This window comes from Anastrepha obliqua, chromosome 5 (genome assembly GCF_027943255.1).
Source record: "Anastrepha obliqua isolate idAnaObli1 chromosome 5, idAnaObli1_1.0, whole genome shotgun sequence".
NCBI classification, from domain to species: domain Eukaryota; kingdom Metazoa; phylum Arthropoda; class Insecta; order Diptera; family Tephritidae; genus Anastrepha; species Anastrepha obliqua.
Genome location: NC_072896.1, coordinates 10,945,419 through 10,973,369, shown reverse-complemented (window position 1 = coordinate 10,973,369; position 27,951 = coordinate 10,945,419). Strand labels below are relative to the sequence as shown.

The 27,951-nt window shown below is 35.7% G+C and overlaps 1 protein-coding gene across 4 annotated transcripts in view; it reads right to left on the bottom strand.

Annotated features, from left to right (window-relative positions):
- LOC129247173 (non-lysosomal glucosylceramidase) overlaps positions 1 to 27,951 on the bottom strand; it is a 75,941-nt gene that overhangs the window by 46,561 nt on the left and 1,429 nt on the right. The window lies entirely within an intron of this gene.

The window sequence follows — 27,951 nt, the reverse complement described above, 5'->3', positions numbered from 1 at the left end:
AGTAATCCCCATGAGATATTATGCACTTGTGCCAACGTTTTTTCCAACCTTCGAAGCACTTCAAAAAATCATGTTTTTTTATCTTGTTCAGCTCCTCCTTCGATGCCGTCTTTATCTCGTCAATCGTAGCGCAGCGTCGTCCTTTCATGGGCCTCTTCAGTTTCGGGAACAAGAAAAAGTCACGGAGGGCCAGATCTGGGGAATACGGTGGCTGTGGCATCATTAGTTTGTTGTTTTTGGCCAAAACGTCGCGCACAAGAAACGATGTGTGAGCAGGGGCGTGATCGTGATGCTAGAGCCAATTTTTGTTCTTCCACGAATCCTGACGTTTCTGGCGGTTTGCTTTGGGCAAATTGAGTATAACTTGCAGGTAATATTCCTTATTGACCGTTTTACCCTGTGGCACGAACTCATAATGCACAACGCCCCTGCAATCGAAGAAAACGGTAAGCAAAACTTTTACATTCGAACTTGGCGCGCTTTTTTCGGTCTTGGTTCGTGCGGCAGCTCCCATTGAGATGATTGAGCTTTGGTTTCCACGTCATAACCATAAACCCACGATTCGTCACCAGTTATGACCCTCTGGAGCGTATTTGTGTCGTCGCGGACAGAGTCCAACATCTCATTAGCAATGTTCATGCGATGCTGCTTTTGGTCGCAATTGAGCAGTTTTGGTACGCATTTTGCGGCGATCCATCTCATGGCCAAATCATTGAAAAAAATCGAATGGCACGAGCCAATCGATATGTCTAGGTCCTCAGCAATTTCTCTAACGGTGACTCGAGAATTGGCCAATACCATTTTCTTCACTTCATCAATGTTTTCGTCTGTTGTTGAAGTGCTCGGACGTCCGGCACGCTTTTCGTCGTTCACATTTTCTCGGCCTTCTGAGAACATTTTGTACCACCGATAAACGATGCTTTGGTCCAAAGTAGCTTCTCCGTATGACAGAGTCAACACTCGGAATGCATCCGCGCACTTAATTTCGTTTTTCACACCAAATTTGATACAGTTTCTTTGATCCATCTTTTTGAATAGGTACAAATCGAAGATGAGCCGAAACACGTGCAAGCAGCAAAGCAGCTGCCAACAATTAACTGAACATTCAAAATGGCCGAACTCGTCGGCATGAGAGAGAGACGTGAGTACCAACATATCGCTACAAAAAAAACGAATTTCGAATATACGTAACCTGCGAAAATTCAAAATTCGCGATACTTTTTGAACACACCTCGTATTTTTTTTTTTTTTTATATATATATATATATGTGGGGAGGCAAAAAAATTGCCCATTTGGGTCGAACTATTTAGTTTCTTTTCTCATGTAAAGGCCAAAAATGGTGATATTTTGAAATGATTGTATGGGGCACCCCCAGGGGAGTTCCAGGGGGTGTGCCACTGGCATGGGTGGATCGGCCGTCCAAAGTTAGTGGGGGTCGGTCATACATTTGCACTCGATTGGAGCACTCTAAATGGGTCAAAGTGGGATTTTTCGTTCGACCGAAATTGGGGGACATCAGAATTTGTTTTAGAGGTATAGTTCCTTCGGCAAAGTTTCTTATTTTGATCCCTGGAATACGATTTTCACAGAGCAATGAGCGATTTTTAAACCGACCCGCCCTAATATATATATTTATATAATATATTTTTTGTATATGTATATTAATTTGTGTAAAAACACTTTTCTTACTGAAATTTGCCACTTGTTCTCAGGCAATGCTCATAAATTTGACGTTGCTAGCAACATTTCACGGCACACCAAATGCATGTTGCTGGCGAAATTTACGCCTGTGAAGTTAGTACTAGACTTAAGTATAAAATTTGGATTTACATACATACATATGTATACAGTTTTTGTTAGACAATCAGCTATGCTTTTATAAAAAAAATAAACTAAATAAATAAATAAAAAGCTATTGCTTTGAGGCGGCCTTTGTGTGCGGAGGAGCGCGTAATTGGTGTGAGTTGAGCAGAAGTCTGCAATATAATATTTATATAATTTTTTATTATGCATACATATGTATGAATGTAAATATTACTATTGTACTCCGAGTGTAGTCGTCGAGGAGGCAGCACTTTTGGCGCCAATTGTAGAATTTATGGGTAAGTAGGCAAAGCAACTTTAGTAGGAATATAATAATACATATGTACATATGTATGTATGTATTCATGTGTACAATGCCAAAGATGATTGATAATCAAGTTTTATTTATTATTTTCTTGTTTAATATGGTTGTGTGGATAATTATTTACTCATAGCAGAGAAATATAAGTTATTCTAATAGTAAAAACTTAGGCTTCGGAATCCTTAGGAATGAACTGATACCAGTAAGCAAAGGATGAGCCATAAACTCTGACAGCTATTCGCGCTAAAAAAATTTAAAAACTCAATATCATATTTTGACGGTACAGACTCGCTTTTTTTTTTTTGAAATATTCTTTTTACTTACAAAGTGGATATTAGACTGTGCGTTTATTGAACAAAATTTAAGACAGCGCTCATTTATATCGTGGCCGGCATGTCAACAAACAAAATTGCAGCACCCAGGAAGTGGAAAATTTGCAGGTGATTGTCAAGAAACCAAAGTATGCGAACGGAGCAGATTTTTTATTGCAGAGGATTTTGACGGGTTAAAACAACGGTTTTTCCGCGTGAAGAATTCAAAGTGTTAATTTACTTTTTTCTTGTCGTTTTTTCGTTGGAAATACTTCAAAACAACAACACATGCATTACGCTTATGCAAATGCTGCTCAAAATCATTTGATATTGTTGTAGTAGCAAAAAAACTCCCTACACTTATATTGGGGATGCTGCTGGAGTGACAGTCCTTGGCCGGTTATAAATCCGGGTCGTTCCGGCAACGTAGAATCGACTGTCGTGGGGACGAATAGAATTTAATCAAATTTTCCGCTTTTACTTACTTATAAGTGCGTGCATATGAAATTTTGTTGATGAAAAAACCAAAATATAAGCTGTTACTACTATTAGTTCACATACGACATCTTCCGCAAATCTTACGATTTAAAATCAGTGTATTTTACAAAACCTATTTCGCAGATTTCCTAACAAAAAGTCAAAAATTTAGGACTAAATTGTTGGATTAGACGTAAATGTGTGTCTTGCAGTTTTTATTTGAAAAATTTGTTACTTTCATTACAAAATTAAATACCTTAAACCGGCACCTTCCTTAGGCGATTATTTTGATCATACCAAGTCTTATACCCTAGACAGACGGTGGCGTTAATCGAGATTACCGGCGCAGTTAATTAATAAAATTTAAAAAAATTTAAATTGCAATTTCTCAAACTCCACCGCAATATCAAAACAATTAGCCTTGCATCCCGTCTTTCTTGTTCTTCTCTTTAAAAGTTTCATTATTTTCCATTCACAATAGATATTAACTGTCATTTTTCGGCAATGCTGCCAACGAAAATTTCTCCAATCCGCTTAAATTATGAGAATTCAGTTTAGTTGTCAATGAGAATTAATTGCGCTTAATTCCTGATCGATTGTCTTTAAATTATAACTGTCTGTAAACCTTTAAAATTTTAGTCCCTTTAAAAAAATGAATGCAAGGTGGCGCAAAATTTATCATCCAATTTGGTTTTGAATTACTTTTTTACTAAAAAAAAAATGATTTTGAGGGATGGAAATCTTTATGTATCTATAAGTAAAGTTGAAACTTCTCACATTGGTTTCCTATTTGTATACTGCTGCTGTCTAGTCAACAAGACAAGCGTCAAATATGACTAACGTACGACGCTATTTGCAAAAACATTATAAATCTTACAATAGGGTGATTAATTTTGCGCCTCCTTCTACATCACTTCATTAAAAATATTTAAGTAAGGCGGTTCGCGGGTGCCATCACTTTTTCTATTCAAACACAGGTACAAAAAAAGGACTCACTTTTTGAGATTTGGCTGAGGAGATCCACAAAACAAAAACAAAAAAATTAAGCATCTTTTGCATTACTACGTTTGAAAATGTTAATTTTTTTTACCGTGAATGGCTTAAGTAAGGGGTTAAATTACTATAGAAATTTCCAAAAATTGGAACTGATAAGATCGCTGTGTGCAACTTCTTACCAAAATGAAAATAAAAGGTAAGGTAAGGCAAAAAGCACAGTCAAGCGCGACGCGAATTTATAAACATTTAGACTACTCAAAAGGGGAATCATATATTAAAGAAGATATGCGGCTAGCTGATATTACGACAATTTTCAAAGCAAGATGTGGTTTACTGAAGCTAAATGCAACTACGTATGGAAATGCTTAGAAAATATGCACCCTCTGCAATTTAAACGAGGAAGAAGGTATGCAGCACTTCTTAGGGAGATGCCCGGTACTGAAGGAGATCAGAACAAAATACCTAAACGTAGCGAAGCTAAATAAAGCAGAAGTAATATACATACTTAATGGCCATAATTAGAAAATACTAACTTGCTTTATATACCCAGCCGCTATACAAATTTTCTTATTGCCACAAATTCATTATTTCTTTCTTTATGTATTTATATATTTAAACGAATTATTGTAAAAATTATTGAAATGTAAAATGCAATATTTATAAAAAAATAAAGAATTACTACTTACTACTACATTTCCAAAAATTTAATTTTTTGCTTCAAGGATGCTTTATTATCTTAAAAATTATATACGCAAAAGGATTAAAGTGGGAGAAAATGATATTTATTACGAATATTAGCGCGGCATCTCTCAGTTTGTTTTTATCGAAACCATATTTCGAACTCATAACTGGAATTAATCGTAACCAATTGAAATTTTAGTGTACATTTACGAGTATAATTTCATTTTGCATGGTAGTACGAATGCATTTTTTCGACACATTGCATTGCTTTCTTTGCAAATCGGTATTTACGACATTGCTTTTGTTTTCTAAATATTTTGAACTTTTTTTTTTTTTTTAATTCACAGATTTTTGCAAAAAGTCGATATATCAAAAACATACTAAGTACAGCGCGCGCTCGATAACGTGAGCGCTCTAAAGCGTGAACACCCCAAAACGTGAACAGACATTTTTGTGCATTGAGTACTCTAAAACGTGAACAAACCGGAAAAGCTCTATAACATGAACAATAAACGTTACAATTATTGGAATGTAGTTTTCGTTGATCGCAAATAATTCTGAAATTGGGGAATCCAATTATAAAATAGGCATTTTATTCGTAATTGCATGTAAGGAGTAAAATATTTCAGACGCGGTTTTGGTTTTGCAAAGTGTGTTTCGTCTTATGTTTTCTGGTGAAAATGAGTTTGAAAAAACCTTGCTTGATATTAAACCAAAAGGCTAAAATTCTCGGCTTTTTAAAAAAGGCTCATCTGTCACGATTTTAGCAAAGAAATATAATGTTGCTAGATGCGTAAACAACACGTATTGTGGACCTGGAAATAGAAAAACACAGAGTTGCCCAAAAAGTAGAGAAGTCTTTATCGTTGGTTTATCCGAATGCGAGATAAAAACTGGCCAGTAAGTGCTCTAATGTTGAAAGAAAAGGCAAAAACACTGCATGCAAAATTCAAAGAAAATGAAGCAAACTTCTTCGCTAGTGATGGATGGCTCCAAGGACTCAAGAAGAGGTACGGTATTCGTCTTCTTAAAATATCAGGCGAAAAACTGTCTTCGCAACCTCAGCTAGTGGATCCGTTTATAGAAAAACTTAAAGCTAAAATGGCCGAATTGGAGTTGTGCAACAATCAGTTATAAAATGCTGATGAGTCGGGGTTATTCTGGAGACTTTTGCCAGAGAAACGTACGTGCCAAGTTTGGTGAAGAGAGCCCCAGGGGCAAAGCCCCAGAAGCAGCGAATCACGTTTGTATGCTGTTCAAACGCCACTGGATCCCACAAGCTTAAGTTTTTGGTAGTTGGAAAGGCGAAGAATCAACGCTGCTTTAAAAACTTTCAGTATCCCGCCGACTATAAGAGCTCGAAATCCGCCTGGATGACGTCGGCTATTTTCAAGCAATGGTTTCATGAGTCATGAGGTGAATATTCTTTTGAAGTTTTGCCCGATTTTTAAGGTTAACTGTTTGTTTTTTAAGGTTACATTGTTTTTAAAGGAGAAAGCCTTACCAATTAAAGCTCTCCTCCTAATCGACAACGCTCCTTCTCACCCAAATGAAGCTGAACTGACAACGGAGAATGGGCAAATTTCGGCAATGTTTATGCCACCAAATGTTACTCCCCTCATTCCACCAATGGATCAGAATGCAATAAAAATCACTAAGTTGCATTACAGAAACAGCCTTCTAGCAGCCAATAGCAGCGACAAAGTCTGATTTGCTCGAGTCGTTGAAAAAAATTAACTTAAAAACAGCCATAAATATTTTGAATGTGGCTTGGTTTTGTGTTGGTTAAGCAACATTAGCTAAGTGCTGGAACAGTATTTTAAATTTTGCGGTAAACAATGATGATCCCGAAGATAATGTTCCGTTGGCGGTTTTAAAAGAAAAATGAGAAGCTGAACTTCGCCCCTTGATGAGCAACATCGTCGATCTCCTTAGTAGTTTAAATCCTGAGGTTCGTTCGTGTTCGCAGAAATGCTCAAAGATATGTATGTGGGTTATTGAAAAAACATTTTTTTTATAAAAAAATTTCAGATTGAATTCACGTTACCAGCCATTCATGAATGGAACGAAGATATCGAGGAGGGCAATGCATATGACGAACATCAACAAGAGAACGAATCCGATGATGACAGCGTATCAGAGCAACTGGAGAAAATTAAGCCGACTGAAGCAGTTGAAATTTTCAACAAAGCGTTAATAAGGGCTGGTCATGAAGACGTCGATCAAAATAATATGAGTGTGCTAAGACGGTTAAGGGAGAAAGCTGTGCTTCAAGTTTTAGAAAAACAGAAGATACAAAAAAAGATGACTGATTTTTTTAAATAAAACCATCGTATGACTTAATTTTTAATTAATATGTAACGAAAACAAGAATAAAAAGTGAATTTAAATGTGAAAAAATATATTTACTTAGTCTTTTTGGGCACACTTTTCTTAACGTGAACTGCCTTGGTTTGAATTAGTTCACGTTATCGAGCGTGCGCTGTATATTTACACTACTTACATATATAAACGAAACAAATTTTTTGTTTACCGAGAATTTTATCGCAGTTTGACCGGCCACACGCCTTTCAAAACGATAAAATAAAAAAAAAAAAACAAAGCAAAGCAATAAAAAACAACAAAAAAATTTACATTCGTCAAAGAAAAGTTGTGCAATCACCATTGAAACAAATAATTTATACGGCTTATGAGATGCAGATTACAGGTATTTATCAGAATTTTGATTTATTTCAATCTCCCTCTAGGAAAAATTCTCAAAAGGGGCGTATTTTTCCGCCTCCATGATAGCCGAACCCCTTAAATGCATGGCTATTTTTGGGCCTTTCCAATTATTCTCCCTGTCGTAACTCTTTGAGAAATGTTAGCTATTTGCTAAACATGAATGCTGTCTAAATCACCACATCATAAGAAATAAAGCTTTGTAAATTCACCACTCATCGATGTCCGATTGCGTCAATTACTCTATCATGTCTTGACTTAAGCGGTATGTATTCCATGTCATACTACCATAGTCCTGAACATACCGATGAAAACTCTTTAGCGAGTTGTTGCTCGTAAGCAGACCACTTTTGAAAATGAAATGTGTTTTCTACAGATTTTACTTTTGCTCCACTTTTACTCAAAAGTTCTAGAGCTAGCAACCCCATGATGGAAAGAATAATGAGATGGCGCCTATGGTGGTCCCGTGGTCCCTATGTGGTCCCGTTACTTTGCGCTCAGCGAATTTGACAACTAGTTACGTGATTTTAGCTCTAGTATGGCCAGATTACCATTTTCGTAACTTGATTTAGCATTTTTTTTTTGTTATTTAGTCTCGGAGTTTTAGTTCTTTCTTCATGACATTTTTCTAGCTGTTCTAATTATAATATCATGTTTATAATTTTGTAAAATATACATTTTTTAATAATTATTAAAATAATTCACTCAGTTTTATTTAGCTTTACTTTTTTTTAACATCTGGTGGCATTGCCCGCGATTGCAGGTGTTGTTGGTGTTCTTCTGTTTTCGGCAGTCAAATCTCTCTCTCGCTACTGCAGTGTTGCCTAGCTTTGGATATAAAAACGCACTAAAATGCCCATTTAAAGAAAATAACCCAACAAATTTTTATTGAATCACTTAAAGAACTTTGTATGCGTGACAAATTGTCTTTAAAATGTGCGTTTTTTTAAATAAATGTGTTATGCTTATGTTCAATTTAATTTATGAGGTTTTTTTTGTTAAGCGAGACTCTTTTGTTAAGGGAACGACTTTTTTGCTATATTTGAAGTTATGTAACTAGATAAGGTACTCTTTTCGTAAAAATGTCAGTATGGTTTCTTTAGTATTTTCTTGTTTATTTTTACAATGAATATAACTCTTAATGTCCTATGTCTCACTAAGGATTGATGACCGGAAGAAACGATTACACCTCTATGGTTTTAATTCGCATTCAATAAATTCAAAGGCTTTTTAAAATGTGTAAAAAGGTTTTCAATCTTAAGAAGAGTTGAGAGAGGGGCATTTAATATTTTTGCATAACCTTAAATGGAGCCAAAAATTAAATTTGCACTTTCAAATTATCAAATTTTATAAGAGTAAAAAAATTTTCATTAGCACTAAAATCTTCTCAGAGTGGCCTTTTTTAACCTTTTTTTGTTTAATAATATAGTTTGTTTTTGAACTTAAAGTTTCGGTAGCTTTGAATAAAAAAAAAAGAAACAAACACGAAACTTAAAAATTTTTGCATTCTGGGTATAAAAAAGCACTAAATTTACTGCGAAGAGCAAATAGTTGGCAATACTGCACAACTCAGCAAACGTGACGTGACGTACGCTCTGATGGGCGCAATCTTCTTTCTATCATTCTTGTAGCAACTTGGGGAGCCGATTTGCCATGAAAGCTGCTTACTGAGCAAACCTTTTATCATTGAATCAAGGTCTTAACCCTGCACTGTGACATAGGATTTCATAAGATAAGTGTGACAATTATTTATAGACTTCAAATTATTTGCAGATTGATGATGATTAGCGTACATATATCAAATAAAAGCAAAGTGTTACTTTCTACACCTTAAGTCCAAGCCACCAAACGGAGGTATCCACTTCAAATGATATACCTCTTTTGTATTTTACTATTTTACTTCATATACATTTGCTCTTCTTTTTAGTAACAACCTGCCAAAATCTGTATATTCCATTTACTTTCATAAAAGGTATAAAATGGTTAAGCGATGCAGAATTATAATATAAATATGAAACGTTTGCGTTATCAGCCATTCGCTCCAGTTTAAAGTGAGTCTAACACTTTGGTGATTACACAAACAACAATGCATAACAAAAAGTATAATAAAAATAGGAAACTTTTTAGCTAAGAAGGCAAAGTGCGTCTATAAATTAATTAAAAATAAAACGCAACTGTGCAAATAAGTAGATTAGTAGAAAATGTAGAAATACCACATTTCGGGTGTACGAAATAAAGCAGCCTTTTAAGTAATTAATACTTAATAATTAAATTGCTATGCCATAAAAAAAACGATCAATTATATTTACCGATAAGAACAATAAAGAAGTCGAGTATTTGATCAAAAACAACAAAAGCTTAAGAAGTAAATAAAAGACTTTTACTTTACTTTTTATTAAAAAACGCACAACATGAAGTTTTTTCACCAACATCTCCATCACCATTTAACAATCAAGAGGCTTCCAAATAACTAACTGTGACCATTTAAGAGACGAAATAAACATTTCTTCAACATTTGAGTACATTTGCATATACAAATGTACATTAGGGTGCCCCACCAACAAACAAAAAAAAAATTGTGCGGTTTTTACACTTAAATTTTTATTTTTTTATTTATTACTAGCGGACCCGACAGACTTCGTTCTGTCAAATAGATTTTAAATGTGACAGTTTATATTTCGATCTTAAGACGATTTTACTCTGCTGACCTTCACACACCGCCCTATTATCATGGTGATGGTTCTGTTCAGGAGAATTAAAGAAAAGGGTCAACTCGGGTGACCTAAGTATCTTCGCTTTCACGAACTTTGGCCACCCTTTTGGGACCCACTAAAAACCCCGACTGGGATGTTTGCCAGAGGGCTTCAAACTAAGAGGGGAGCTTAAGGTTCAAACCTGATTGAAAAATAATCTAAAGGGATAGTGGGAACCTAAAGGTGCCAAATTTTTATAAAGTGGGTGCTTTAATGACAAAACATAGAGATAATTATTTATTATTATTATTATTCACATAGGGTTAATAACCGATATAATAAAGAAAAATGAAATAAAACGTATATATTGCAAGTATTTTTAGTAATCGCTTTATTGTAAATCAAGTGAATCATAATTACTAACAAAAATCTGTTTTATTTTTATTGTAGTGCTTTATGATATACAATGTTCTTTGTTTGATTACCTGGTGAATATACAAACAAATCTGATAGTTCTCCAATACGGGAACAGGGGAGAAACAAGGGTTTTCTAGATTAATTAATAATGATTATCTTTTGATATTCTTAAAACATGTTTGGATTTGTTCAGCCCTGCATCATTATTCTTAGAATTTAACTGTGTAACTATTTTTATTTATTATTTGTGGATGAAATCATTCCTTAACTCGTTCTGAAACTAAAAAAAAAAGAAAGAATATTGCGAGGCCAATCAAATCTATACGAGTAGCACTTACATTTTTTGACTTTTCAATTTGGTCGGGTTCACGATATCATCACTTTTGTGTGAACGCATTAGATCCTCCAACGCGAACACACACACACCCACGAACGCGTACAAAACCTCCTTGGACTTCCAGGAACATTTTAAAAAAATAATTGTTAAGATTGGTCCATGCGTTGTTGAGTTATGCGCTTACCAACACATTTTGCGATTCATTTTTATATTATAGATAATTTATTACAATTTAAAAATTATAATTAATGAAAGCACTATCTGCCAGGACTATCGGCACACAGGAACTATAATATCTATTATATTTTAAGACCTCTGCCAAAATATTTCTGAAAAAAAGTAAGAGCTGTACCGATTTGAAATAAAGTGTTTTCCAATAACAAGTGCTACAGATTAATGGATTGCATATCTTGATATGATTAACGATTTTTTATGGCCGGGATTGGATGGTATTGATCTAGACAACGTTTATTTTCAACAAGACGGCGCTACGTGCCACACAAACAACGAAACCATTGATCTTTTACGGGAAAAGTTTCCGGATCGTGTTATCTCTCGAAGAGGGGATCACACTTGGCCACCGAGATCTTGTGATTTAACATCTTGTGACTTTTTTCTTTGGGGACACGTGAAAGAGAAGGTCTACGCCAACAGCCCAGGTTCGTTTCAAGACCTCAAAGATGGAATTCGTGAGGCTATCGAGGACATAGGGCAGCCACTTTGCAATTCGGTTATGGAAAATTTCTTGAAAAGGATATTGTCCTGTAAGCGTGGTCGTGGCGGTCATTTGCGTGATGTTATTTTCCAATATTAACTTCATAACTTCCTCTTTATAATGAAATAAACATCCGATCATTTATATTAGAAAATAGCATTTTTCTTTGAATATCAAAATAACACCTCTTATTAAACAATTTTTCAGCTTCAAAAGTCTAGTTTTTTATAAATAAAATACGTTTATGAAACTATTATTTCCAAAAACTTCGCACTGCAACGAAGTGAAAAGGGTAAGAAAGTGCTTTGCCAATGATACTTTAGAAGCCTCCAATCGGTCAAAATTTTGCTGAGTTACTAAAGTTTTCCTTAAGCCTACCTTTTAAAAAAAAGTTAAAAATAGCATCAAAATCTCATTACTATGATTTCGGTGATACAAGTTTTAGCATTTTTTTGCAGAGCTTTTAAGCTTAAACAACTCTATTATCTGAGGTTAGTTTTTTAATGAAATATTTCAATAATAAAAAAAAATTATTTATAAACACTCCAATTTTTTGAGGTCCGCTCATGAAGTCTTAATATTTCCGGAAATATTTTGGAAATAATAAATTAAAAATTTGTTTAAAATTATTGAAATTTTGTTTTAATAAAATAATAAATTTTATAATTTCGATGTAAAGACAGCACCGATTTTATGTATATTAGGAGAGTTATGCACCCCCATGCATGTATGTAGATATGGGATACCACATAGCAAGTAGTACTACGACTATCCGGATATATCAGACAAGCGTATAAAAAATGTCCATTTAAAAATTTAAAGATATTGGGACGAAATTTATTTCAGGTATGGAATCACTTTTATATATTGTACAAAGGTATCGCACATATAACTTTTTGGACTTAATTTTTGACCACCCTGTCGAAATGTTAGAGATTTCGCATTTGATATTGTTGCTGAGACCCTCTAACGAAAGTGCGGTTTACTTCTTCACGATTCGCCTAGAATATCGCGCACATCCTCACTCTCTCTCTCTCTCTCTCTCTCTCTGTACGTAATCCCGATTCTAAGCGGTAGATATTTTTATACATTTTTTTTTTAATAACAGAAATATTATACATTCGTATGTTCACCATTGCCTGCGACTGCAATAAGCAGGGAAACAGGTTCACAAAGTCCTAGAGAAGGATATTTGAATTCGAGTTGTTTTTTCGGGGTCAAATGTAGTGGGTTATCAAAAGAAAACCATGTAATATTAGGGGGCCGAAAAGTAATGTCGGTTCTACGCATGTCAAGGCTTCTTCACCTTTAGGAGTTGTCAATGGGCATTAATTGCTCACGAAGGACTGCTAAGGCAGGTTTACATCCGAAAAAGGCGTTTTTGTGTGATTCAACGTCGAGAAACGGCTGACCTTAATTGTAAATCAAACCCAACTACGCAAACAATACAATGTTAAAACTTAATGGATTGGGGTGGGAGGTACTGCCTCAACCACCTTGCCCGAGATAGCAGCATCGGATTTCACTTTATTCCGTTCACTGCAACACTTCTTAATAAATATAATAAAATTTATTTATTTTTTTCATATATTTTACTGAAAAACTACTTGATTTTTATCGATCTGGATGGATTTGTAAGAAATTCATTTATTCGAATTTACTGTAACAAACGGCATTATCTTTAATATTAGTTTGGGGAAAAAGAAATCCATTATTTTCTCAGTAGACGTCTAAGGTGACCGATATCTCAAACAGTTTAAAGTTTATGCTAGTTGTCAAGTTGACATTTCACACTAAAAAATTCTTTGGCTGTTTTTTGTTTGTTCAATTACAGGATTTCAACAAAGAAAAAATTCGCTACATTTGACCGTTTTTCTTTAATAAAGGGGAAAATGCAAGTTCGGCCGCTGAAATTGTGAATGGCGTTTATGGTGCCGAATTATGGGCAATTTTGATTACGTCGGTGTTGGAAATGTCAATAAAATGAGAAAAATAATCCAAGATGGCTGGTATACTACTAGCCGTAAAACAGTTTTAAGCCAATTGCGCAAAAATTTTATCCAAAATAATGGATTTATTTCTCCCCAAACTAATAAATCACAAAAATCCCGCCATATTTTCATATAGAATGTAATTGTGAATCAGAGATGGGTGAGGTGTACTAAATTTGCATTTGTCACTAAGCTAGAGATTTTGAAAAATTCTGTATTGTTGCTATGGGTGCTTAGTGATAAATTGCACTAATGACAGGTGACTGTGATGTTGAAAATTTGCTCATTAAAATTAGTAATACAATAGTGAAAAATATTTAGAAAAATAGTGAAATCTTTATTGATGGCATATATTCACTTTTTGTTGCTTAATCTTGAACTAAAAATGATAAAAAAATTTAAATATTTGATGATGACTCCCATAGAAGCTCTATGTAAATAAGTAGGAAATTTGCTCTATAATACTAATAAACATTTTTGTTATTGTGAATTCCACTTCTTAAATTAGACACCGGATAAATTTAAATAAAATTTCATACTTATGCTATATTATCGTAAGCACAACCACGAACTTGCACATTTAATACCCAGTCCCAAATGTATTATTCCACATTCCGTGGCTATACTCAGCAACATTTCATTTCTAGCGAATATTGCAAAATTCTATGCTTCAACAAAAAGTGTAAATAAAATCCAAGTTACTATTTAGTTTTCTGTGCGCCGGTTGCCAAAGCTAATACGAGTATTTACAAATGCATAACTTGGCTTATTTGTTTGACTGACTGGCCTAAATATGAAAGAGCTTTATGTGGGTATTACGAATGTATTCGTGGGGTGGTATATAAACATACGTACATATGTATGCATTGCTCATAAGAATTGCGGGCTTAAAGGTGGGTTGGAGGCAATATTAAGGTAGGCTACATTTATAATATGTATGTATGTATGTGTATATGATGCTTTGTGATAGGGCACAGGCAAGTGAAAAAAATTTCCCCAATATTATTTACACTAATTGTGGACTGATTGCCTTACATTTTGACGGGAAAATTAAGTGCATTAGCTGGAGAGGTAAATGATATTTTAATGGATTTATAATTCTCTGTAAAAGGCTCTGGTAATTTGCACCTGCCGAAAGGATATTCCGGAAATTGAAAATGCAAATAAATGTTCGGCCATTGAATGCAAAGCTTTTGGTAGTACGCGCATAAAAACTGAGAATCTGGTTAGTTTTGAAATAGTTGCATACATTCGATATGTTGCATGCAAGTTATTTCGAATTTTCCTATAGCTAAAGTATGTTGAGAAAACAACAGTAATATTGACATAAAAGTGTGTCACATTTTTTTAGAACATTAAATTGGGTTTCTTATTGAAGTAATTAAGTAGTCTTGGGGTCATAAAAAAATTGTACGTTTGTGTGTAGACAGACTCTGTGGAGCAGAAAAAAATGCATACAGGTGTTAGGCATGCAACAAAAGGTTGATAGTGGAATAGCTATAAAGCTGAGTACGTACAAGAACAAGAAATTTCACACTGAACTGCCGTTTTAATTTTTTTTTTTATGCAGTTCAATCTCCAAAGCACACAAAATCAATAAAAGAAATATTTAATGCTAACATTTTTGCGAGAAAGAAAAGACTGGCGCGCTTTGTTAAACTTGCCCAAAATCGCTTAAGCGGTTATCGCGCCATCAAGAAGAAGAGGAAGATTTTTGCTTTAGATTTTTTTTTATTCTTTGTTTTTATTTTATTTTTTAAGCTGACAGTTCTATTTACATGCCCGCTCAGCTCGGATTATGATGACTAACATGCAAATCGACATGAATAATAACAGACTTCAATTCATGCCTGAAACGCTTTATTCTTACAGCAGATGTTTAAGTGCAAAAGCAATAAAAACAATTTTTCCGCAAAAAAATTTAAGAATTACGTAAAAAAATCAAAGAAGACTGAGATATTTGTACAGATGTTAAGTTCTCATTCAAGAAACTCCACTTAATTTTAATAACATTTTTCACAATTCAGTGAATTTACCCAATTTGGGTGTCAGAGTGGAAATTGAAATCGAGTTTTGGGTTCAAAAAGGCAAGAATTAAGATCGCAATTTTTTTGATTGACAATTAATTGAAAATTTACACGAAAAATAGATTGTGCGAAGATATGACAACAAAATAACAATAAATTTATGGCTAGGTAACTATTTTTTCATGGCGTATTTCTGCTCAGAAGTTTGCCATTGCCTGCCGAGGGGTGACCGCTATAATCCAAAAGGAATGCCTACTAAATATTAAAATTTCATTGAACTTAATATTTTATTTGTGAAATCGAGTTGTGCGAATAATTTTGTCCTTTAAAGATATGAAAATTTCTGCAATTTTTGTTAATTTTTCATTAATGGAGTAAAGTCTTGTTAAGTTTGTTTTAGTTTTAAATAGACACAAAATTTGTGTATTTTTCTTAGAATAACTTTTTTAATTGCATTAATTTTTTCTCAAGATACAGCTTATCGAATGAAAATTTAGTGGTTGTATGAATAATTTTGTCCGTGTGTGTATAAGGTAGCCGTAACGGTAAAGAGAAACTTAACTACAAGGCCACCTCGAGAGAGAGAAAGAGGATCCGTCGCCAAAGCACATAAGCCAAAAGTGCACATTGAACAAAATGGACGACTTTAGGATGTTGGAATACCAGATACTGATGATGGCTGATCAAAAGGCATCGTTTGGCAGCGAAAATTGTTTTGACTGAAAAACAATAGTGTATCGCGGCTCGAATCCAGAGGGATTTGAGTGAGAAAAAACTGGTTAGCCTATCAGGGCGGAGTGTATTTGGCACAAGGATGATAAGATTACCATGTTTGGCCAATATGCTATGGTGAAAAACCAAAATTGAGCGAGTAACTTCGGCTGCTACGTCACCGGGGATTCGGCAGCAGAATTTATAGTGAAACATTTTTACAGGTGTGGCCAATATCAGACCGTTAACCGGTTTTCAGCGAATGTGAAAGAATCAGCTGATTGGCTGACTAGTCGGGGTCTTAACAGCGGTTTGTTTACGAAAAAACTGAGATTGTACTGGTAATATATGAAAAAAATCAACACACCCGCCCCCGTCATCTTGCTTTTTTGGTGTCTTAACAACGACTGATTGGACGAGTGAGTGAATGCGTGTAAAATGAATGAAAATATGGCAGAATTCGATTGTCGAGTACCGCTGCGACGCAAACAAACCGCTGTCATGAGCCCGATTACGTCAACCAATCAGCTGATTCTTTAAAATTCGCTTAGAACCGCTAACGGTTTAATCTTGGCCACACCTTCTGAATTCTTTTCATTATGTATTCGACATGTAGTTGAGGGGACATATACCTGTAAAATTTCGAAAAAAAAATTTTTTTTCCTTTAAGAATATGTCAAAAAATTTTTAGAACGTAAATTTAAGTATTTCTTATATTATAGATCGTCAACCGTGACGAGTCTATTCTTTGCATTCGAGCGCTGGGCGAGGTATGTTACTTTGCCGACTTTAGACGCGTTTTTCTCTAAACTATATTTTTCGAATTGGCGTACACGATAACTCGAAAATTTATTGACTGATCTCCTTGAACTTTGCACACATCTTTTTTATGATATTACCTTCTATGTGAATTTACAAATTTACAAGCAAAAATAGTAGGAAAACTCGCCCCAAAATAAATTTTTTTTAAGTATTTTATTCCGCCAATTTTTTTACCCCCATTTTTTTTTTAATTCATATAGAAATTAAAAAAAAATTTTTGGTTTTTGTATTCAGGTCACTGACGCCGATGCTACAATGCCCGCCGATTGTGAATCCCCCCTTGGGAGCTTCCTGGAAGAATTGAGTGTACATCCGCCATTTTAAATGATTAAAATAAAAAAAAATTGTATATTATTTTAATGTATAAATAAACTGTATGCCAATTTTGAAAAAAATACATTGACTTCTTCATTTTAAATAATTTTAATGAAAATCAGGGAAAATATGGCCGTTTACAGGTATCTGTCCCCTTAAGTAAGGTAGGAAAGTGTTTTTTCTCTAAACGGCAAAAATATCTACGAGAATTTTAATGCCAGCAGTTGCGGTAATTTTGTGCTGCCCACTTGCATAAATTGTTTGCAATGAACCGGCCTCTTTTCGCACCGTAAAATATATAAGCAATAAATTAATTAAACAGGTTTTAGAATTTAATAAGCATAATTTGAATATATATACGAATTTGAGGCCCTATGTTTCATCTAGGAACTATGGGGGAAAAAATATATATATACGAATTTAATAATTTTTATGAATTTATTTCAAATACGCCCTTAAAATATAGGAAAAATAGCTATGCCTCGATAATCCATATTTTTATGTCTGCCATTGCCCGAATGTATGAAAAGTAGTACAAACATTTTGATTTTCTTTATCAAACACGAAGCCAAGTGAAATGGGCAAAAGCACGCAATATTTGGGAGTCCATCTGGGGAGATTATATACAAATACACGCAAAGTTTAGGCAATCGAAAGTGAGTTGCGGATAGAAGAGCCAGCCAAGAAATACATCGAGTCAGGCAATGTTATTGCTAATTTCGCATAGCAAAAGTTTCCCTTCACAAACTGTCATACAAATGTATATGTCTCTCTACATGTGTGTGTCTATCTACATGTGTATGTGCAAGTATATATGCATATGTATTAATGACATTTTTCAACGAAAAGTTGTCGACCAGGCGTCACGCTGGGCTTAAATATGCGTAGGTATACACGCTGAGATACATACATAGACACACAAATAACTTTACAACTAGACTGGCGCCACCATGGCCCGACAGGAGCGATTGTTGTGGCGCGCTATTTTTCCTGAGCTTTTGGCCCATTTTATGTTTCGCCAACCATTAGCAAAAGGAAGGACGTTTATGGAGGGCTTCACTGGATTTCGTTTATTTAATTATGCACTGCTGAGTAGAAGTTATTTTCGGACTTTAAACAACGCAAATGTATGAACAGGATTTAAGGCTTTATAGTGTTTGACAGTGTGTTTGTTTGATGTGCATATAGAGTAAGCGCCTAAATATATGCCTCAAAATTTCGATAATAGCAGGTTGGTTGGTTGGTTAGAGTGGTGATTTAGCCAGAATCCAACTAGCGCTTCCGCACCATTTTGTTGCCACATCCTCATTACCAAATTGTTTAACAGTTATTTGCAGCAGGACTATATCCAGTCTGTGCGGTTTAGGAACCTTATTAGGTTGTTGACGTCTAAGCCAGACAGTTGCTCGAGACTCTCGAACAGCGGTTTGCCCAGGGTTAACATTCTGTCCCTCCATAGGGCAGGGCATTCACAGAGGAAATGGAAGATTGTTTCTTTTTTCTCCGGTTGTTTACAACTGTGACAGTATGTGTTGTGAGGGATGCCCATTTTGGCGGCTTGTTCTCCGATAGACCAGAAGCCAGTTATGACTGCCGTAAGTCTACAGGTGTCCCGTCGTTTCATGTTTATTAATGTCGACGATTGCTTGAGGTTGTAGGTTGGCCATAACGTTCTGCTGATTTTGCATTTCGTCTGGTCTCTCCATCTACAATCTGCAATTCGAAGGTATTTTAGGGAAATTGCGTTCTTGACCGCACCTAGTGGAGTGAATACTGGTACTGCAAGAGCGCTATTCATGGCAGATCCCCCTCTTGCCAGTTCATCAGCTTTTTCGTTACCTTCTATGTTCCGGTGTCCCGGGACCCAAATTAAGGTTACTCTATGGTTTTCACTCAAGTTGGTGAGGCTATTCCTACTTTGCTCCACCACTTTAGAGGTTGTTATAGTCGCGTCCAGCGCCTGGATTGCGGCTTGGTTATCCGAAAGAATAGCGATATTGCCCTTAAAAGAGAAATCTGCGATTAGTAACCTACAGGCTTCCCCAATTGCTAGTATTTCCGCTTGGAAGACGCTGCTGGTATTAGGGAGACGCACAGATTTTTCAATTCCAAGTCTATGAGAATATATACCAGCTCCAACACCACAATCCATTTTACTGCCATCTGTATAGACTGTAGTATCGAAGTTGTTTAGAGAGAATCCCTTATTCCATTCTTTTTTAGATGGAAAGAGTGTGGCAAAATTCCTATTGAACGTTACCATCGGGACGATGTAGTCAGTCCTCACCGAGGTTAACTGAGTTTGTCGCGATAATAGACTAGCGTGACCATAAGTTTTTCCTTTCCAGCGACCCGCTTCATTTAACCTAAATGCACTCATGGTTGCCGTCTTCTTTATATGTAGGTCTATTGGAATAACGTGTGTCAGTGCATTGAGAGCCTCTCTAGGACATGATCTGATTGCACCGACCGTTATTGCACAGGCTGATCTTTGTATTCTGCCGAGTAATTTGGTATTGTACTCTCTCCCTAGAGCTTTCCACCAAACTACCGAACCATACGATAAAATGGGTCGTATAACCGCCTTATACAGCCATAATGTATGCTTAGGTTGAAGACCCCATCTTCTTCCAAGCATACGCTTACAGGCATATAAAGCAATTTCTGCTTTCCTTACCCGTTCTTCGACGTTTAACTTCCAGCTAAGTTTGGAGTCCAAAATTACCCCTAAGTACTTTGCGCTGGTTGATAAAGACAGAGTTTGTCCGTTGATATTTGGTAGGGTAAAAGTTGGTATCTTATATCTGGTGGTAAAAAGCATAAGTTCTGTTTTACGCGGGTTTAAACTTAGCCCACATCCTGTGGCCCAAGAGTTAAGCTCGCCTAACGCCCTTTGGATGATCCCACTGATCGTATTTGGACACAGTCCTGACACCATTAACACCACATCATCAGCGTACGCCACCACTTTTACCCCACCTCCGTCAAGTTTTATTAAGATTTTGCTGATCACACATAGCCAAAGAAGTGGAGATAATACTCCCCCTTGTGGAGTGCCTCCGTGGACCTTCTTGGTTATGTTGATATTACCCATATTAGCTTTGATGATCCTGGTTTCTAGCATGGAGATGATCCAGTTACTGATGCAACTGTCCACTTCCAGGTCTATCAACGCCCGTTGGATTGCATCTGTGCTAACATTGTTAAAGGCGCCTTCGATATCCAAGAATGCCGCCATGGTATAATGTTTGCTCTCTAGAGAGCCCTCTATTGTTCCGATTACCTCGTGAAGCGCTGTCTCCGTAGATTTGCCTTTAAGGTATGCGTGTTGTGCAGTTGATAAACCCGAGCTCTCCAAAGAGCTTCTGAGGTGCGTATCCAAAAGTCTTTCAAAAGTTTTTAACAGGAAAGACGAAAGACTGATTGGCCTGAAGTCCTTCGCTGATTAATGTCCTCTTCTACCTACTTTTGGTATGAAGACGACCTTGACTAGTTTCCAGCTATCTGGAATATGGCCTAAGTTTAAACACGCTTTAAAAATTTCCTCTAGCCATGGTAGGATACAGTCCAAGGTTTCCTGTAACATCTTTGGAATGATCCCATCTGGCCCCGGAGATTTAAAGGGTGAGAAAGATTTGATTGCCCATGCAACTTTTTCTTTGGTAATAATTTCATTTGCAAGATGCTGTGGATTATATTGGCTCCGCCTAATGTTTCCCCTCTCACTTTCGTAAGCGCTGCATCCCGGAAAATGCGTATTTAGCACAAGCTCTAGCGATTCTTCTGCTGTAGCAGTCCAAGTTCCATCAGGTTTCTTGACCCAAGAAGCCATTGAGTGGTCTTTGGAAAGAACACGGCTGAGCCTAGCAGAATCCCTGGTGGATTCGATTGACGAACAAAATTCCCTCCAGCTCTCTTTTTTGGCGGCCCTGATTGCCTTCTTGTACTGTCTCCGACTTTCTCTGTACAATTCCCAATTTCCCGTCGAGTAGCTGAGGTTAAACGTTGATCTGGATTTTTCCCTTAGTTTTAAGAGCTCACTGCTCCACCAAGGAGGGTGAGTTTTTTTGCTAAATTTTATGGGGCAGGACGTTTTGTAGGCCTTACTAAATGCCTTTTTCCAGTGTTATGACCCTGCTCTCAAGGTTTTCCGTGAGATTGATTTGAGGGATAGGAGTCTCTCCTATCCTCTTGTTTACTATATTTTTGAACCTCTTCCAGTTGGTTCTTAAAGGATTTCGATACGGTAGGGGTGGATCTACCTTAAGATCCAAATCGTATAGAATCCAACTATGATCAGAAAAGGACCTTTTATTGGATACCCTCCAATTATCTACCCTTACTGGATAATAGCAGAGAAAAAATCTGAATAGCTTTTAACACCTATACGCCCTCACATTGGCGGCCATATGTGTACATGTGTGCGTGGATATTTGTACGAATCAATGAAGGTAGGTTAGGTTCGTCTACTCGAATATCTATTTTTATTTACATGTCTATGTAACAGCAAATCTGCTTTCACACTTTCCTTTCATCAAACAAAATGTTGTAGTTGCGCGCACAAGTTCGGTAAACAAACTTTATTGAGGAACACGCAATATCCAGTATTAATGATGACCATCAATTATCGATTCGTCGCCGTTCGCAGCAATTGGGCCTCTGTTACTCAACAACGTGGAAAATTTTGCGAATGGATTTAGGTGTGAAGCCTCTCAAAATGCAGCTGGTGCAAGAATTGAAGACGAACGACCTACCGCAACGCAGAATTTTTGGTGAATGAGCTCTTGGAAAGTTGGCCGAAGATCCACTTTTTTTATCGAAAAATTGTGTTCAGCGACGAAGCTCATTTTTGGATCAATGGGTACGTAAATAAGCAGAATTGTCGATTTTGGAGTGAAAATCAGCCAGAAGAATTGCAAGAGCTACCAATGTATCCAGAAAAGGTCACAGTTTGGTGCGGTTCATGGGCTGGAGGTATCATTGGACCGTACTTCTTCAAAGATGCTGCGAATCGTAACGTAACTGTGAATGGTGAGCACTACCGTGAAATGATATACAACTTTTTTTGCCCAAAATACAAGAGCTTGACTTGCATGACATGTGGTTTCAGCAAGACGGTGCCACATGCCACACAGCACGCGTAACTATGGACTGGTTGAGAGGCGAGTTCGGTGAACATTTTATTTCACGTTTGGGACCTGTCAATTGGCCACCCAGATTGTGCGATATAACGCCTTTAGATTATTTTTTGTGGGGCTATGTTAAAGCTCATATCTATTCAGACAAGCCTCCTTCAATTAACGCATTGGAAGACAACATTAAAGCATTCATATGTGAGATACCGGCCGAAACATTGGAAAGAGTATGCCAAAATTAGACTAAGCCGATGGGCAATTTGAAGCGCAGTCGCGGTCAACATTTGCATGAAATAATCTTCAAATATTAAATAATATGGACTGTAGTATCTATTTAAATAAAAATTTCATGCATTTTTCTGAATTTAACGTGTTTTTTTGAAAAACTTTCTTATAGCTCTTAAAAAATCACCAATCATTATAAAGTTTTCTTATGAATGCATTATTAAGAAAGAAAGAAAATAGGTTTGATGCTATTTTTTTAATAAAACTGAGATTAGATTAAATGTTTAATTATTAAATAATTGTTTGCTAAATTTTTCAATAATTATTTAAAAAAAAATTAAAAAATGGCTTCAAGTTTATTCGCTGCATTATTTCAGAAATATAACTTGATTTCTCACAAAGTGAAAATTTACTGTACTGTGCTATCACAAGTACTAGAAAACCCTGGCCATGAAACACCAAATGAGAGAACAAGTTTTATCTAATAGCGATCGCCTTTCGGCAGGGGCGAGTATATTTCTGCCATGAAAAACCATCTGCTGTTTGGGGGTGGCATAAAACTGTAGGTCTCCTCATATATTATACATACAGTCAGCGTCAAAATAAAGTGTACACCACATATTGGTAAGATTTGACAATTTTTGTATTTATTTTCAAAATTATATTTTTTTTTTAAGTGTAGTTCAACTACAACAAAAGCCATATAAACTAAAGTTTCGAACTTTGTATAAAACTTGTAAAAATTCAGCAAATTTTCATCAGAATTTCAGACTTTTTAGAATTCTTAGAAAAATTTCGGTTACCTAGTTTTATAGATCATTCAATTTTGGTATAATAAAGTGCAATTTTTAAGTGCATTCCAAATTACACTGATTTTTGACAATTTTTTTAGGAAGCGGTCTTGCGCATTTTCTCTATTCGACACAGTTTTCTTATATGGAAAAAACATCCTATACCGTCAGCAGAAAAAATTGTCAAAAATCAACCCAATTTTTGAACTACTTGAATTTTGTATTTTAGTAAACCAAAATTCAATAATCTGCAAAACTGCGTACCTGAAATTTTTGTTATAAATTCTTAGTACAAATTGTGAAATTTTGCTGAGCATTTGCAGAATTTTTATAAATTTTGTGTTAAGTTCGAAACCTTAGTTTATATGGGTTTTATTTTAGTACGAACCATATTTTTATAAGCTAATAATTGAAATTATAAAATAAGTAAACCAATAGTCAAAACTTAACAATATCTGGTGTAGACTTTATTTTGACGCTGACGGTATATGCATAATCGAGTTTATATAATCAATTAATTAATGCATTTTAAAATAAATACCCAATGCCTTGAAGTATTTTATTCAAACAACGATTTCGTAACATTGTTACTCGTTACTCCGCAGTTCTTTCAGAAAAAAAATTTTTTTTTTAATTTTATTATTTGCATATTGAGAATTAGCGTGATGGCAGCTTAATAGTTTTTGTAGCCCTAATTGTAAAATTTTGCTGCTGGAGGTTTATTAAATTTTTAATATTTTCGCTGGCAAAAGCATAACCTATTCCAATTTCATATAATTTATGTACCTATATCATATTTTTCGTTGACAGCGGTGAAGAAAACGTGAAAATGCGAAAAATAGCTATTTCGTAACATCATTTGCCAGATTAACAAAAATGATTCAATGAGGGCAGTTAAAAAATGCTGAGTATCAATTGAATAGTAAAAAAATGGGTGACGCTACTTTTGTTATTTTCAAAACAATGGATCAAAAACACTTTCGTGTGTTAATTTTACATTGCTTTTTGATGAGGAAAAATTCCGTTCAAGCGAACCAATGGCGTGAAAAGTGTTATAGGGACTCCGCTACATCAGAAACAACAATGAAGTGATGGCTTGCTGACTTCAAACAAATGAGGCGGTAACACCAGAAAACTTCAAAAAAAATGCACAAAATCGTTTTGAATGTTCGAAAAGTAAAGTGGCCTGAGTTAACTGACATCGTAAAGATATCATAAGAATGCGTTGGCTCTATATTGCATGGGCATTTGACTATGAGAAAGCTCTGTTCAAAGTGGGTGCTGCGTTTGCTTACTGTTGACCAAAAACAAGAAGATTCTGATCAGTGTTTGGCCAAGTTCAAACGTAATAAACCGGAATTATCGCGTCGATATGTGGCAATGGATGAAATAAGGCTCCATCACTTCATTCCGGAATCAAAACGATTGTCATCTGAGTGGACAGCAACCGGTGAACCTCGTCCAAAGCGTCCTCAAGCACAACAATCGGCTGGAAAAAAAGTTTTTTTTTGTTAGACACGGGACTTTTAAGTCCATGTGTTATGTTGCAGCGCGGTAAATTTAGTTAAAAATAAGTTGATTTTATTATACGACTTGCTTTGTAACCTATAATGTTAAAGTTTTAACTACTTGAGACAGTCGCCGAAATAGCCCTAGGCTGGATTACATATCTACAGCTACATATCTCATACTAGCTATGCCAATAAAGGATCTGCTAAAAGACGCGCCTAGATGTTATTTTAAAATGAAAAAGTTGAAATTTAGACTCTTTCAGGTTTCAATATTTTTATTGAAAATACGGCTCTTAACAATTACTCGCATATGTGAAAATGGCATCATTTAAATGCCCATCATAAAATCCGCTAAACAGTCTATTCATGAATGCCTAATTATTGATAACGTTAACTTTGCGCTACAGCAGCAATATTCCCAACAGAACGTTCAGTTTTTTGATCGTTTTTATTCTGACAGTCCTTTTTCTATCCTTGAAAGGAGCAGTTTCTTGAAATTTTTCCACGCAGGCTTGAATTGTCGACTCAAGGTAGTAGCCCGGTGTGACAGGTTCAAAAAATCGAATTTTTTTATTTTACATTTTTCAGAAGAAATACATCTTAAAAATATGCTATAAAAATTTCAGACAGAAATTTTAATTATTTTTTAAGTTATAGCTAAAATAAGAGAGCGCGCGCAGTGTGTATGAAAGCGTGTGACACGCCAGCAGCAGCCACCATTATCCCCTTCACAAAAAAAAAGAAAGTTGGAGTTTCCTATATTGAAAATAAATGAAACAGTGATAGAACTAAAGGAAAAGGTTAAGTATCTAGGTCTAACCTTAGATAAAAAACTCACTTGGGAGTCACATATAAATAATGTAACAAAAAAAGCCACGAAATCTTTGTGGACAACCAAACAATTACTAGGGAGATCCTGGGGCCTCAGCCCTAGTATGGCCCTCTGGATATACACCCAAATGGTTAGACCAATCATACTGTATGGGGAGCAAATCTATTCAAAAAACAGCGATAACCAAACTGGGAAAAGTACAAAGGCTCGCTTGAGAACTACCCCAACAGCTGGCATGGAAGCACTCCTTAATCTCCCACCACTTCATATAGCAATCCAGAGGAAGCAGCTACGCAAGCACTCATGCTACACATGAAAGAAAATTTCAAATTAGGCAACCTCACCAATCGCCTAAGTATCCTAAATAAAGTCAAAAACACCATAAGCATGGCTCAAGTCTCAGACCACATTGACCCAACCCTCTGTTTTACAAAAGGATACACAGTTACCTTTCCTGAGAGGATCGAGTGGAAAACAAACCCAAAATGGATGAATGATGATTCACAAAAATGGTACACTGATGGATCAAAAACACCTTATGGTGTAGGAGCAGGAGTAGTGGGGCCCAGAATCCACAAATCATTCACTCTCACTAGGGACACCACCATCTTCCCAGCGAACTTATACGCAATAATGGAAGCAGCAAACATCATGCAACGTAGAAATCACAAGAGAGTAAAGATTAGAATACTCTCGGACAGCCAATAAGTTCTAAAAGCTTTAGATAGCTATACCTACAACTCAAAAACTCTCTTAGAATGCCACAAGGCACTCAATAACCTGGCATCCAAAAACAATGTCTCATTAATTTGGGCACCAGGACATGAGGGATATGACGGCAACAAAAATGCTGACTTTCAAGCCAAAAAAGGGGCAGATGTAAATTTCATCGGACCTATCTCATGTCTGGATTTAACAAAAACAGCCTAAAACAAAAAGGAACAAACACTTACATTAATTAGGTATAACTAATACCAGCACCTGCAGATTTTGCTGCGAAGATGAGGAGTCTATAGAACATCTCATCATCGAATGTCCGGGGTTGACGCATAGAAGGAAAAAGTTTTTAATCAAGTTCAAGCTTATAAATGAAGACCTTCAATCACTCCCTCAGAAGGAGCTGGTACAATTCATAAGCATACCTAACAGTCAATAGACAGCATAGGGTGCACAATAGATCAATATGGTCGCAGAACTAAAGGCCCATACCTTAACCCTTTACTACCATTAACCATTAACCATTAGGTTCGGGACCTAAAATAAGTCTACAGAATAATAATCTCTTTGAATTTTTTATTTCAGATGACTTTGGAAGGCTGTGTGTTTCCCCGAACCAACCAACCAACTCATCTTTTTGTTAATGACTCCACTTTGACGTCAAAAATTTTAAACAAATTAATATAAAATTAACTTTAAAAATTTTTTTTTATATAGGTACTCCAAAACACCAATAAAAACATGTAAAAACTTTAAAACGATCGCATTTTATTTTCTTTTTAAAAAAGATTCATGAAAAAACGTCGAAATTTCGGTCGTTACACCGGACTACTACCTCAAACGGACGATTGTTTCCTCCAAAAAAATTTAGGAATTTCCATCAATAAAATCATGAATTCCGCGTTATGTTGTTCTTTCAGATCAATAAGTTTCAATATTCTTATCGCGCTGTGCTAGCGCGTAAAATTGTACATCTGGAACCTTGACAAATGTTAAAGATGACATAGAAAAAAAGCACCGCTCGGGAATTATTCACTACTGACATATAGACGTCACTTTTGAAAGAGCCTTTACATTAGGAGTCTTCACACCGAGTTCGTACGCATATTTTGTTTTTGTAGATCGACCGAATCGTCCAAGCGCCAATTAACAAATCGCCGCAACGGCAGGTTTGGCAATTTGATCGGTAGTTGGGAAATAAGAATCAGCTGTTTGATAATTGGCCGTTGATGATCAGGCGCGAAGTTTAAGTTTAAAATATCAAAAAGTGAAGAAAAACTATTATAGTATAAGTTATTTTTGCAATCAAACATTTAATATTTCATAGATATTTTCTTCTTCCACTTGGAGTCATTTAGTTTCTGCGAAAGAGCACAGAAATACGTCGAAAAGCTCGTTCA